The 15396-nt window shown below is 37.1% G+C and overlaps 1 pseudogene; it reads right to left on the bottom strand.

Moving 5' to 3' along the window:
• Positions 1-13528: 13528 nt before the first annotated feature.
• On the bottom strand, positions 13529-15125 carry LOC117097357 (annotated as a pseudogene).
• Positions 15126-15396: the final 271 nt, after the last annotated feature.

Raw genomic sequence — 15396 nt, forward strand, 5'->3', positions numbered from 1 at the left:
TTCTTATAACATTATTCAAGTTGTATAATATAGGCTATACTTGAAAAATAAATGAATTTTATGCAAATGGACTGTCATTTGAAACAGAAATAAACAGTTCTTTTTTATTTTTAAAACTTTAAATAGTTAAAATATAGTAGATTATTTCTGAGTTAAAGTCTACATAGATGCTCTCAAAATGTCATAAACAAATGTGAACTACTATGTGTTCATAAATCTAATTTCCATTCCTTCCTTATGGGATGCTATTAAACACTATTTAATAGCATACTATGTAATTCTAATGGGAGATTGGATCTGTACTATTTAGATGTTAGGTGTCCAATTAAAACCATCTAAATTGAAAGCAATAGTATATTAAGAAAATTCCGCTTTAGTAATAAAATCATGTTATCGCTTGTCAACCAAATGTTATGAATGTTTTCTTGAAATTGTAATAAATAATTTTCTACAAAATCATATATTGTCTATGTTGCAATGTACAGTTACGATAGGTGCTTTAAAGAAAATCTGTTGTTTCATTATAATTATTCTCTAATTTGAGCATTATTTAAAAAATCTGTGTGTGTCTGAATGAGTGTGTATGAAATCATATTGTTTTCTATATGTAAGAAAAAAGCATTCCATTGAATTTATTAAGAAATAAAACATATCTGTTGACTTTAAGTCCAAACTAGATGACAATGACCTGGGGTATTGGAAGAAAAAAACTAATAAAAATAAATTTCTTACACAAACCCCCAGAATTATGACAATTCCTTTATGAACAAGTTTATTTGTATTGTTAGTCATATTAAGGCAATTGCATGAATCTCTGTAGAGATGAAAGCCTTATGACAACTTAATGACTCTGCAGATTGCAATGTGTTCCTTGCCATTTTAACACCCAGTTTTAAATTTAAAAAATAATTTGATTTCTCCATCCTCCATAGTGATTTTTTTTTCTTTTTTTCTTTTTTTTTTTTTTTTTTAGATGAAGTCTCACTGTCGTCCAGGCTGGAGTACAGTGGCAGGATCTCGGTTCATGCAACTTCTGCCTCCTGAATTCAAGCAATTCTCCTGCCTCAGCCTCCCAAGTAGCTGGGATTACAGGTACCTGCCACCACGCCCAGCGAATTTTTGTATTTTTAGTAGAGACAGGGTTTCGCCACGTTGGTCAGGCTGATCTTGAACTCCTGCCCTCAAGTGATCCACCCACCTCAGCCTCCCAAAGTGCTGGGACTACAGGCATAAGCCACCGCACCCAGACCACCCTCCATACTTTTGTAAATCACAGAGCCTACATGGCTTTCAGCAGTAACCATGGCAGACACACTCACAATGTACATCTGTAGAGAGCTTTATTGTTTTTAAAGCATTTTCACACACATAATCTTGAGAGGTAGACAGAGTTTTCACATCTATTCTATAGATGAGGAAGCTGAGATACAGAAAGTCAAGTGGTAGATCCCAAATATTAGAAACTCAGCTAGAAGTACAATTCAAGTTTTGAGACATCAAGCCCAGATCTAGTAATTGTAAAGACCACTAAACAAGCACAGATGTGCCAGTTTCCTAAGGCTTGTGGAATCTTAACAGCAAGCAAAAGTGTATTAATTTTAACATCCTTCTTCTAGGTATCTAATTCCAACTGTATATTTGAATGTGTACGAACAGATAACCATTCACACAAACTGCGTTAAAAAATTATTTTAAAGATGAAGCATATTGGCCTTAAGATTGAGATGGGGGACTCGAATCAGGATGTGTTTAGACTTATTGGATCCAAGTCAAAGTGGCCCGTTAACATTCTGGAAGTTTCATGTTCTCTGTTTTATGCCACTCAGCATGGCTCTGGTCAAGCCAGTTGTACCACAGCTAGCTCTGCCTCTGGAACAAGCTGTTCAATCTCTCTTAGCCTTAGTTTCCTCATCTCTAAAATGGGGATAATAATACCTCCCTCATAGGGAATTTTGTGAGAATTAAATGTGATAATATGAATAAAGCCATTGAACAATGTATTAGATTTTTTTTTTAGGGCTGCCATAACATTATCTCAAATTGAGTGACTTAAAACATCGTAAATTTATTCTCTCACCATTCTGAGGCCGAGTCCAAAACGAAGGTATGTGTGGACTGCACTCCCTCCAGAGGCTCTCAGGGAGAGCCTTTCTTTGCCTCCTCCAGCTTTTGCTAGCTCCAAGTGTTCCTCGGTTTGTGACTGAATAATGCCAGTCTCTGTCTCTTTCTTGAAATGGCCTTCTCCTCAGTCTCCATCCCAAATCTCCCTCTGTCTTCCACTTTTAAGGACACTTGTCTTTGAATTTAGGACCCTCATGAAAATTCAGGATCATCTCATCTTGAGATCCTTAATTCAATCACACCTACAAAGACTCTTTTTTTTTTTTTTTTTTTTTTTCCCAAATAAGGTCATATTCGCAGGTTCTGAGGAGTGAGACATAAACATATCTTTTTTTTGGGGGGGGGTTGGGGGTTGGTCACAATTTAACCCAGTGCCTGGGAACAAAGCCCTGCACCTTCTACCTCTATTGTCTTTGATTCAGACCATAAAATGTGGTCAATTCTGCAGTGATTAGCTCAGTAGTTCCCAATCCTGACTGTACATTAGAATCACCTGGAGTGTCTTTGAACCTCTCAGTACCCACCTGGGCTGCATTACAGACCAATTAAATCAGAATCTCTGCAAGTGGAACACAAAAATTGGTATGTTTTAAAGTTCCCCAGGTGATTCCAATGCACAGTCAAGGTTAGAAACTGTGCGTTTTCTGGATTAAACAAGAATCTTTGGGTTTTACCTGTTCAATGTACCAAGTCTTTTGGGGTATAGAAACAGAAATTTATTGTTTTATCAGCACACCTATGCAAATCATAGTGCTTGACTTCTGCACACCATTTTTGGTTGTGCTGTATGTTAACTCTCATTATCTGTAGCAATGAAATTTAATAGAAGGGTTTAAGGCAAGACTTGATAGGAAATTTAGGAGACAAGCTCCAATTTCAATGAAATTGTTGATCCAAGAGGACTCTGTCTAGTGAGGCTTGATATGGATATAATATTTTGTTTCCAAATCTAAATCAAGCTAAGGTTGTGGGGCAGTATGAGAGGCCCTGTAGTGCTGGAAAAATTCTTTTCTGACATTCCTAGGCATACCTTGCTAATAAAAACATCATACAATTCTTTTGCAGAAGGCTTTAGTGTGTTTATTAGAGTAGGCGATGTTTGTTGGGTTAGTCTGTCCAAGGTGTTGGCAAATTCTTTCAGTAGTTTTCTTTTAACACCGTTCTAGTCACTGACCTTCTGCATGGATTATAGGTTTCTTTTTGAAGCAAAACTCTAGAAGAGACTTGGGAAGGAAACTTGTTCTTGTGCCACCTGACTCAGGAGGCCAGCATGTATCACAATCAAACACCACCACTATTAAAAGCTGCAGCACAATCGGTCCCTGCATGTTAGGTTCAAAGTACTTTTCTACCTGTCGTGGCTATTCAGTCATCGCGTGGCAGATCTTCAAGAGGTCCCATTACTGATCCCTTCTGTCCTGATAGCCTCACCTTTGTTCCTTTTGAAAATATGATCCCAGAAACCAGCGTAAGACCTTCTTTTACCGTAAAGAATGTACAGTTGATAAAGCAGATGAGGATGCCCATCTGAAGCCCTCTTTCAAAATACAGTCTTAGGTCAAAGCAATAAAGCTCCAAATTATAACACTTGGACATTAGCCTAATTTTGAGACATATTTTGAGATAACAAAATGATGGGTCTAATGCTTTGAAATTAAACAACATCTGCTCACCCACTTTTCCTACATATTAGCCTAGACCCAGAGCAGGCATTTTCAGAGCATGCATAGAATGCACTGGTTATTAGCTATCCACATGCACTCCATCATCTACAGCTTAAGAATCTCACAGGGTAAACTGGAATTAAGAGCACTGAAGTCTTCTTAGGAAAGGGAAGTGGGTCCTGGGAGACTTGAGTCTTTTGAATGGGAAAAGGAGGTGGGAGCACATGATGACATATCTACAAATTACATCTTGGAGGAGATGGACTTCTCCTTCCAAGTGACACATTGAAAGGTCAGCAGATAACCTGCAAAATAATTCAGTTTATACTTACATGGATAGTAACACTATATTTTAAAAACAACAACAAGAAGAAGAATGAGAAGGAATGTCACAGAAGTCAGGGTAAAGGTTACTGTAGTGAAGAAGGGGCAGTAGGGAACTTCCAAAGTGGAGCGACATCTTCTTTCTTAATCAGATGGTTACAAGCGAGTTTATTTTATTATTATTCTTTACACAGTAAATACTTACCTGTGTATGCTATATTCTGCAGTTTTTAAAAAGATAGCAGTGTTAAATTGAACTATAAAGTATAAAAAAGACAATTTTTTTCACTTATTTCCTATCTTTTATTTTGACATTGTGCTTGATTGGTAGACTTATAAAATATTTGTTAAACAACAGTTCCATTAACATGTAATATTTTTTAAGACGGAAAGCTTTCATAATAATAAGGGAAATTCTCTTGAGGGGTGAGGACAATGCAGAGCAAACAATGGCTGTGCTCATCAAAAATACTTCATTACCATCGCCATTCCTGAAAAGAGAAATCCTGAGATAAGTGAAGTGGCAGTTCTGTTGACATAAAAGAAGTCATTAGAAGGGAGGGTTGGACAGGCAGAAAACTGCCATTTAACTACTCTTCCTATCCTCTTTTCCAAGTGCTTTCCTGGGAAGTTTTCCACTATTGGACTTTTTATTTTCTTCGTGGAATTTATATCTCCTCACCCAATGTTGCTGGTTTTCACCCCAATTATACCTGTAAAAGCCATTTGTGAAGTCAACTGGAAGATTTTTGACAGAAAGGCGGTGTGTGGATCTGGAAATGCTAGATGGGGCCCTGCTTCTGACTCCTTGTCCCAATTCTTTTCCTTGGGAATTGCCTGAAGAAATGCCTCTGCCCGAGCTTGTTACATTTGTAAATGGATTTTTTTTTCCATTGTGTATGGGAGTCTTGAGAACTTACCAATATTGAAAAAGGTAACAACAATTTAAACATTTATTATTTATTTATTTATTTATTTATTATTATACTTTAAGTTCTAGGGTACATGTGCATAACGTGCAGGTTCGTTACATATGTATACTTGTGCCATGTTGGTGTGCTGCACCCATCAACTCATCAGCACCCATCAATTCATCATTTATATCATGTATAACTCCCAATGCAATCCCTCCCCCCTCCCCATGATAGGCCCCAGTGTGTGATGTTCCCCTTCCCGAGTCCAAGTGATCTCATTGTTCAGTTCCCACCTATGAGTGAGAACATGCGGTGTTTGGTTTTCTGTTCTTGTGATAGTTTGCTAAGAATGATGGTTTCCAGCTGCATCCATGTCCCTACAAAGGATGCAAACTCATCCTTTTTTATGGCTGCATAGCATTCCATGGTGTATATGTGCCACATTTTCTTAATCCAGTCTGTCACTCAAGGATCTATGACCCAGCCATCCCACTACTGGGTATATACCCAAAGGATTATAAATCTTGCTGCTATAAAGACACATGCACACGTATGTTTATTGCGGCACTATTCACAATAGCAAACACTTGGAATAAACATTTTTTAAAGTTGATGCAAACAACCTTAAGAGTTAACGTTATTAACACATTTCTATTCCGCTAATGTGGTATGAAAGTGACACGGAGAATTTTCAATTATATTATTCCATGTTACCCTAAAAAACAATTTTGGAATGAACTCAAGAAAGGTAATGTTCTTTTTACTTTAGATAAAAGAAATCACTGGGATAAAAATGGAAGGGATGTATAGCTGTTATAAAAGAAAGGTATTTAAGTCAAACAAGTATTTAATTGCCATTTCACAGTGCCTTGCTTTTGTTCCTAATTTTCTAATCCTGTTCTGTACTCTTCCTGATTTTCTAATTTTCTAAGCCGATAACGACCCACACGTACACATTCTGATTTAACACCCCAGAAAGTCTAACTGCATTTATTCTTGTTTACTGGTTTTGGCAATTTTAGCCAATCTTACGATCTTTTGCAAAGTAACAATGTAGAGACAGTATGAATACTGATGGTAGATATTGAAACTGATCATTAAACCAGTCTTTTTGTGAGAGGGAATTTTGTAGCCCAGGCTCACAAGCTCACAAGGCTTTCCTTGTTGTGAGATTATTTATTTTCTCAGATCCCCACACATTTTCTGTTTTATCCTGGAGGTTGGGCCGGGGCAGGCGTGGGGAAGCCTGTTCTTAAAGTCAGAGTACGAAATACTCAAAGGGATTCCTAAATTCAGCAATTACTCAACCACTGGTGCAGAGAAGGTAAGTTATTTAGAGTTGTTGATGTTTTAAAAAAGCTGAGTGAAGGAAGCTCTTTGACGCGGGCAAAGCGGAGAATATTGGACCAAAGAGCGAGCACCCTCCTGCAGTGGCCTTCGCCCAGTCTACCATGGGGTGGCGCTCTAAGGCCCAGATTTGCCCACCCTCGCACTCCACGCTCTATTTCAAGCAGCAGAGAATAAACCATCTCAAGCTTTCGTTCTTGTGTCTCTTTCTCATTGTACATGTAAAATATTTACATTAAAAACCCACTGACCGTCAGTACTGATGAAAATAACTAAGCAATTAGAAATCGGTTGGACGTTTGTATACTTAGCTCTCTCAAGTATGTTTATACAGCTGATGGAAATGAAGGTTTGGGATAAAAAGAATAGTAGCACTATCATATAATTTCCAAGTTTGAATTAATTTTTTTCCTGAAAACATTTTAGGTTAAAAAAACCGCTCATATCTAAATTCTTAGAAATCCACTTTTAACCTTTTAATAAATTATGCCATATAGTACAATTTTAAAATTCAAAGACTCAAGGTAATTTAGTTATTAATGAAGTCAGAGTAACTGTATTTTTTTCATGATAAAAGAAGGAAGGTGAATAGATTTTAAATAAATGAAGATTTCAAGCTAGCACCTTTGTTTTAGTTTAGCACCCTGGACTATGCCCTGTTGAAAGCATTAAAGAAAGATGCAAAATCTTTAAGTAAACTGCAAATTAATCTCCACTCCCCAAATAATTTCCATCATTTTTATTGTTTTACTGGGCAGATATATTGCTCTGTGTAAAGGGAAAAAAGAGAGCGCTCGATTTTCAAAGGGAAAGAAGCATAGAGGATAAGGTTCACAGCTACAAAAATACATATGATTCATTTTAAAATGGAGCCTTAAAGACAGTGGTCTGGTCAACCATCAGCATCTTCCATTGCCAAGAAGAAAATATCCTCCCATATGAACCATATCTTCCATTTTTTGTCTTATTCATTTTACTTAGTATCATATCATGAGCACTTTCCCATATTATTAAATGCTCTTAGAAAAATCTCATTATTCATGGCTCTATCATCATTTAAAAAATTTTGCTTATTACTCATTGAACAGTCTATTTTTAATTTTTCTAAACAATTGACTAATAAGTCCTTATAAATAAAATTGCTCAGGAGATATATGTACATAAATTTTTGTCAAGCAACTGTCTTTAAATCTTTAAAGAAAGTTTTATTTTAATGTAAAAAAATTTAATCTTAACTTTAAAAAGTTTTTTTTAAAAAGAAACCATTCTTTATTTAGAAGTAGATTAAATATATGCCTACATAATATAAAATTGATTATATAGACAAGCATTTTTTGTCTGGGGGGGAGGGTTGGAGAAGGTCAGGATTTTAAAATCCCAGTAAGAATAAACAGATACTATATCTACTTGGATTTTGAGATGCCATATTTCCAGACCTATTCATTAATATCTCATTAAGTTAGATTTATATACTCAACAAATCTGAACTAGTCAATCTAATTTACTATTTGAACGTTGATATTTTATATTTTTTTCTACACAAATATTTGGGTTTAAAAAGGAAACCAAGAGCTATGTTGGGAAAAACTTTGATGCCTGACCCTAAGAAAGTGTTACTCTTCACGAAGAAATAATAAATGTTTGAGGTGGCAGATATCCCAGTTACCCAGATTTGATCATTTCCCATTGTATCCTTGTATCAAATATCACATGTACTCCGTAAATTAAAAAATAAGTTTAATTAAATTAATAAAAAAATTAAAAATTAAAAGTTTCATTCTTTTTGAGAAAATTATGTATTTAATGTTGTGCACTGAAAATGAGTTCCCAAAGTGAAGGTTGCTAAAGACATATGTCTATAATCTCAAAATAATGGTGAAAACCTGAAGATATAAAGGGTTATGTTCGAAGATAGAGTTAAACATATGGTGTCTGCTTTGAAATTCTGTTTCTATATTTGGGCATGATCTTTTTCATAGATATGCAAGCATAGTCTCTTTTTCTTTTACTGTCTGTTTACACATGTCATAGTTGCAACTTCCTAGTGAAGAAAAATTTTTCCAGTTTTAAAAATTTGCAAGCATGAAAATAAAATTGTCACAGTGTGAAACTGGATTTTCAATGTAAAGCTGTTAAAACAAGAAAAAAACATACAGTTTAAGGCAGATATTTCAAAATTCTACTATTTTCCTTGAACCAAATTCCACCTTTTTTCCCTCCATTGTTGCTTAAATAATTTTTAAATGCATTCGGATAACAACTTGGAAAAGTGAAATGTTATACCCACACATCAAAAAGGCATTCCTTCAATAGGACAATGTTTGTGTTCTGCGTTAGAAAGAACAAAACTCCTTTAAGGGAGAACTCTCCCTACTTAAACAATAAAGGCAAGAAAATGTTACATGCCCTTAGGGTTTTCCTTTCACTATCTTTACCGAAGGAAGACATACAAAGAGAAATTATCTAAACTTCCTTCTAGAAGGCAGTGACCATAGTGAAGAATTTTTTTTTTTTTTTTAATAGTATTCAGGCCAGATCCTAGTGCAGGTGGGTGTTTTCCAAACAGAATCTGCCTGGTGGAATGAGAAGCACTGTGGAAGTCAGATTCTCCTGCTTTCCATCTGTGGATGTCTGTCATTTGGGGACAATGACCAGCACTGTATTTTCTTAACCCAATATGGACAGAGTACGTGTTTGGATTGTATTGTGTGACATCCCCTTCTCTATCGAACAGGCCCAAGAGGGGAGGGGGTGGGGTCTGACTTTTTAAGGATGGTTCTAATGCGTTCAGCTGTTATCACACTTTGCTGATTGTAATCACTCGTTTTCTGGTTTCTTTTCCAGCTGCTCCAAAAATTCATTGCAATGTCCTCTAGGTTTATTTTTAATATCCCATAATTCAAAGATCTGAGAAAGAAGAGTTGAAATAGAAATCCATGTGCTGATTCTCTCCCATTTTTTTTTTTTCTCTCAGGGAAGAAGGGATTTAGGATTTGGACACATTCCTCAAAATCCTCTCTGGAGAAATGTGTTCTTTTCTGTAGGGAAGGAGCCAGCTTGGAGCACATTCACAGGCTTATTTGATTGATAGAGGAATTGGGAACCAATCCTATGTAAATATACAAAATATTTTAAATTCAAAAAATTAATGCTTTCTTCGGAGCATTTATGTTTAAAATGTTTCCTTTTGGAGTGGTAGCAAAACAGTAGTACTCTGTTGGCATTTTAGGATTTCCAGATTCCCTGAATCAAGTATTTGCTCTAAACTCTGTTGTCCTAAACTTATCTAGTAAAGGGTAAGAATGTATTGCTCTTTAAACTGCAGAACACTTTCATGCATGGGAAAACTAAAAGGCAAGGGGATCCCCCTATGTGCTGTCTCTGAAAACATCTTGACTGACGTTTTAAAATCAACTTATTTCAGGGGAAGTAGACCCTATCAGTTTTCTTTGTTTTCCCCATTCATTTAGTCCTCTGAAGAGGTAGATCTGAGAAATGATTCAGCTAGAATTATAGATTGCCATTTCTTCATTTTCCACTACATAGCAGCGGCTCCTTTCAGTCATTTTTAAGTCCTTTAAAAGCCCATATGGGGAAGAGGGGGAGGGGACTGCCTGTAAATCATAAGGACCCAGTTTCTTGATTTCAGTGAAGGGTAGTTTTACTGTCCGCTGTCACCACAGCTGTCAGCAGGATGCCTTAAACATCCTAATTGTCACTAGGGATCAGATTGTTCCTTAACTAATTGTTTAGATCAGCTAATCTACATCCATCATCTGCAAAGGGCAGGCAGCCCCAGGCATCCTGTAATTTAGATAAAACTCCTTTTCTGGGTCTAAACACATTGTTTGGGTGACCAAGGGTCAGGTACCAAAAAGCCTACCTAGGGGTGGAACAAGAGTGGAGATTGTATACTGAGGACCCGGTGAGCCTCCAGGCTTACAAGCCCAGACCACCTGCATGTATCCCACTCAAACAACTGTGAATCAGTAGAAGATTCTATGTCATTGACTGCAATATGCCAAGAGCCCAAACAGAGCAGACAGCCAAAATCACTGCCTGAGTCAGCTCTTGTGTTTGCACTCATATGCATTTTGAGGTACTCATTATGACACAAATGTGCTGGATATTTTTGAGCTATTGCAAGGCTTTCTTGAGTTAAACTTCTAAAAACACATCAGCAGCAGTGATGTAGTATAAATTATATATGCAACACACACATTTAATGTAGAATGCAGTCTCCCTTCTAAGAACCTCTGCTTTAATAAGCTTTCTGAAACAATTGGTGAATTCGTTATTTTAGACTGTGGGGTAGTTTTCTTGCATTCATCTGCTCATTCTTCCATTCAATAAAAATTTATTTCAAACTCTCATGAGCTTGGCAAGAAGGTTTTCGTGCCTCAGGAATGTAATTCGTTTAGAAACAAGCCATCCCCTTACATTCATATGGTTCTTATCTCAAAATGCTTTCAAAATAACTAACGAATCGATTTAAAAGTAAAAAAATAAAAATAAATAAAAGCAAGCAGGCCTTGAACTGAACAGAAGTGAATAGGGGTAGAAAAACAAATGTATGATAAATGATAAACAAACAAACAAATACAGCCTTCCCAAAAGTGAAATTCAACCATTCATTAAGATAATTTAAGAAAAGGGGTCTAGGGACTTTTAAAAAACAGAACTTTGGAAAACCTTCCACACTTATCTCACTCATTCAGATTTAGTATAAATCCTATTAATTTTGCAATAAAGAACCCTACTAATTTTGTTTAGGCTGGCCTTCCCCTCACTTACTTCAGTTTTTCTTTTAATATAATAGTATACCTATTAATACTTTATACAAGTACAGTGCTATGAAATGGTATTCTGGAAAAATAATAAAAGAACAATTGTTAAATTGTAGCCAGCATTTACTGTGGTTTACCTATTTAGCAGGTCTTTTTGTAAGCATTTTACATATATTAATTTATTTAATTATCACAACAACCCTATGATGTAGGTGATTTTATTATCCCCACTTTGTGGGGAAATTGATTCGCAGAGAGGTTAATGTACACAAGATCACAGATTGTGCTGGTGAGATAGCAGAGAATAGCAGGCAAACTTGGGAAAACCTTTTAGAGGAATTAGATTCTGAAATGAGAATTAAAGGCTGGCAGGAGTGGGCATTTGTTGCCCCACAGAGGCAGATAGACAAGGAGCACAGACTTTAGATGCTGGCAGTTTCCGTAAAATTGGATTGGAAATAACATGGGGCCAGCCTGGGGCAGAAGAGGAATGAGAGCCATAGGGGTGATAGGGACGCCAGGGCAGCTACATGGCTGGCTATGGTCCAGCTTCTGACACTCAGAAATTTCATTTTGTCACTTCCACCTATTACAGTGACTAAAAGAACTTAGCAAATCTATAGACTTCTTTTCTTCCCTGCCCCTGACTGCCATCATTTTTTACAGAATTTTCTTTTCTAGTTACAAAAGTAGTATGTATTTATTGTAGAAAATACAAAAAACATAAAACACACACATGCCCAGAGGAAAAGAGAAAATTAAAACATTTCTCATTCTACCTCCCAGAGATAATAACTTTCAGCATTTTCCATGTATAATTTCAGACATAAAATAAGAAAATTGACTTAAATCTACATAGAACTTTGCCATTTCCTTCCCCTCCCCACAGCTTAGCTTGATGTAGTAAATATTTTTCATGTTTTTATATATCACTGTTTTACTAATTTCATTAAATTAAATTAATTTATTTAACAGATCTGCTGCTGATAGTAGGTGGTTTCTTTCTCTTGTGTGAGATTATTTTCTTATAATTTCATGCAAACTCACTCATTAAATCATAATTTATTAACATGTCAAATGATTTTTATATTGCTAAATGCTCTCCGTAGATGTACTATTTTATCCCTGTGGCAGCATAGAATGAAAAACCTGTTTCTCCACCTCACACCGTAGAGGTACAGAAGTTTCTGACTTTTGACTTAGCAGCTTTCTCTGAAAGGCAAAGCTGTAACTCAGCGCAAACCCGAGTTACCTCTGAGTGCCACCAACAGGTGGCGATGGCTGCTACCAGAATGGAGGCATTTGACACTACGAATTAAAGTGGCCTTCTAGAAGTTAACCTTTACAAGGGATACATTTTATAAGTAAAAATGGTATTTCTTGTTTGAATTTCGGTTTGGTTATTAAAAACACTGAATGGTTTTTTGCATGTTCATCTGTGTGCTGCTTTTGCAAATTGTCTTCTCACTTATTTTGCCCAGTCTCTTTATATTTGGGTGTTCATCATTTTCATATTATTTATAAATTATCTTTATGGTCAGCACATGATGAGTACTATTTCAGGTTTTCATTTGTCTTTTAATTCATAGTTTTTAAAAACTTGAATAAGGAAGTTATACAGAAGTTTTAAATGTTTATATAGCCATTTCTATTTTATTCCTTAAGTTGTGTTTGTTTGCATACTTAAAAGGGCTCTCTTTACCTCAAAATCAGAAAAATATTCTTCTGCCTTTTCTTTTTTTTTTAAGTACTTAAGTTTTTGATACATCCGGTATTTATTTCAGTTTAAGGTACGGGGGAGAAAATCAACATAATTTTTTTTTTCCAAAGAGATAACTGTTTCTGTACCATTTTTAATAATCCCACCTTTCTGTAAAGATTAGAGATATTACCTTACCCTATAATAAAGACTTATATCCACTGAATCCTATTTCAGACCTTTCCATTCTATCCCACTGGAATATATTTAACTACTAGAGCCACCTGTTTCTGCAATATACACCTTTATATATTGTAGGGCTGGTATACCTCAACATTTTTTCTATTTTGTTTTTACTCTTTTAAAATATTGCACTGGATTTGATTTTCAAATTACTATGTTAACACATATGTCTTACAACAAATTAAACAGCAGAGCATGGTGTATATATAAAGTTAGTAACTTCTCTCTCTCCTTCTAGTCCCATCACCAAGGCTTATAGTGTGGTGAATGCATTTTTACACTTTTCTCTGTGCTCTTATGAGCAAATAATAATAATAAATCATAGTAAGGGGAATATTTTTTACCATTGAAACTAAAAACAATTTTTTCACTTATAAAAGTATTTAAAACACATAAAACAAGGCAACATTTACTCTTTTTTCTCACCTTCTAGTATGGTGGTGGCCCCTCCACTGTTGCACCATTGCTCTCTGAGCCAGTATTACTATCACTGATTCCTTTCTCTGCCATACTGTTGGTCCTCTCCTGCCTGCTCTCCTTGTCCTCAGGCGTAGACTTGCCTTCTTCACCATTCTGTTGGCTCTGTCATTTCTTTTCTTTTTTTTGAGACGGAGTCTCACTCTGTCGCCGGGGCTGGAGTGCAGTGGCCGGATCTCAGCTCACTACAAGCTCCGCCTCCCGGGTTCACGCCATTCTCCTGCCTCAGCCTCCCAAGTAGCTGGGACTACAGGCGCCCGCCACCTCGCCCAGCTAGTTTTTTGTATTTTTTAGTGGAGACGGGGTTTCACCATGTTAGCCAGGATGGTCTCGATCACCTGATCTCGTGATCCGCCCGTCTGGGCCTCCCAAAGTGCTGGGATTACAGGCTTGAGCCACCGCGCCCGGCCGGCTCTGTCATTTCTTCAAGGTGTGTCTCCTCTGCCGCCATTGGAATGTTCTCATTGTCTTTCTTTTCCTCGCCTTTGTTGGCCACTTGCTCTTCCTCAGGAACGACGCTGCTCTCATTGCACTAAGCTTGCTCTGCCGCCTCCTTCTCCCTTTCCTCCTGCCTTTTGTGGGTCTGTTCCTCTGCCTGTGCAATCTCAGCTGCAATTTTCTCCAGATCCACTTCTACCTTCAGATCGCACAACCTTTTAAGTTCATTGTTAAATGAATCTGTGCTTTCCAGGAATTTCGCCTTCTCCTGGTGTCGTTCCTCTTTTGGAAGAAGTTCAGCTTCTACTTTTCGCTGTTGAACCATTAAGGACTGGATCTATCATTTGAGGACCTGCATTCAAGCTGTTGTGACAACTGACTGAACCTTTGATACCACACTCTCACTAAGGATTTCACTGATGAGGCAGTGGTTTCTCTGGAAACGGACGGTGGCTGTACGCTTCGTTGAAAAGCCGTCATCATAATCATCTGATCTTTAGCAGAGAAGGCTCATGTAAGGTTCTCCTTTCTCCATGTGAGACTGTTTGGGCCGACTTTCTTCCTCTAAAGCAGCCTCTGCAAGACTTTTTGCATTTATGTAAGCAAGGTACATGGGGAAATGATGATGGGCGTCCATAGATTTCATTGTACTCTATCTTTTCTAATTCGTATTCGTTTAAATATTGTTTCTCTTCATTAGCGAGATCTTGCCACATGCCACCAATAATCTTGCCAATTTCCCACAACTATAGGTCAGGGTGGGAAGCCTTTACTTGGTTCCAGACCTTTCTGCTCTACCTCCTGTAGGGCATCAGCGGCTTACCTGGTGGCTTTGGGAGTTTTGGAATCGTAATACTGGAGGATGCCCTGACCCAGCTGTTGGTGCCTGGGTTCCCTCCCAGCCTGTAGTTGTTGTAGGCAAGATGATGGTATGGATTTTATCTTGCAAACCCTGGTGGGCTGGGCATTTGTGTTGCAGAAGCTGGGATGGGAGATGGGGCATAAGATGGTCTTTTTGGCATTTTGCAAGATTAAATTCTCAGTTTCTTAAGAATGAATCTGAGACACCGTGGGTAGAAAAAGTGCTCGCAGCTCTGGCTTCACTTTTCTTTGTCCCATGCACACCCCCAGTAATGAGAATATTTATCGAGTGCAAGACATTGTTCTAAGCACCCTACCTGAATGATTTCCTTTACTTTTTATAATAAACATATGAAGTAGATATTATTATCATCATCAATATGCAGATAAGCAAACTGAATCACTGGTAGTCTAAATAACCTACTCATGTCACGTACTGTAGTTAGTAAGTGGTGGGACCCAGATTAAGTTCAAGAAGGCAGGTTCCAGAGCCTGAGCTTTGGAATGTGTCTGCTTATCTA

This window comes from Trachypithecus francoisi, unplaced genomic scaffold (genome assembly GCF_009764315.1).
Source record: "Trachypithecus francoisi isolate TF-2019V2 unplaced genomic scaffold, Tfra_2.0 Lachesis_group15, whole genome shotgun sequence".
Classification (NCBI taxonomy): Eukaryota; Metazoa; Chordata; class Mammalia; order Primates; family Cercopithecidae; genus Trachypithecus; species Trachypithecus francoisi.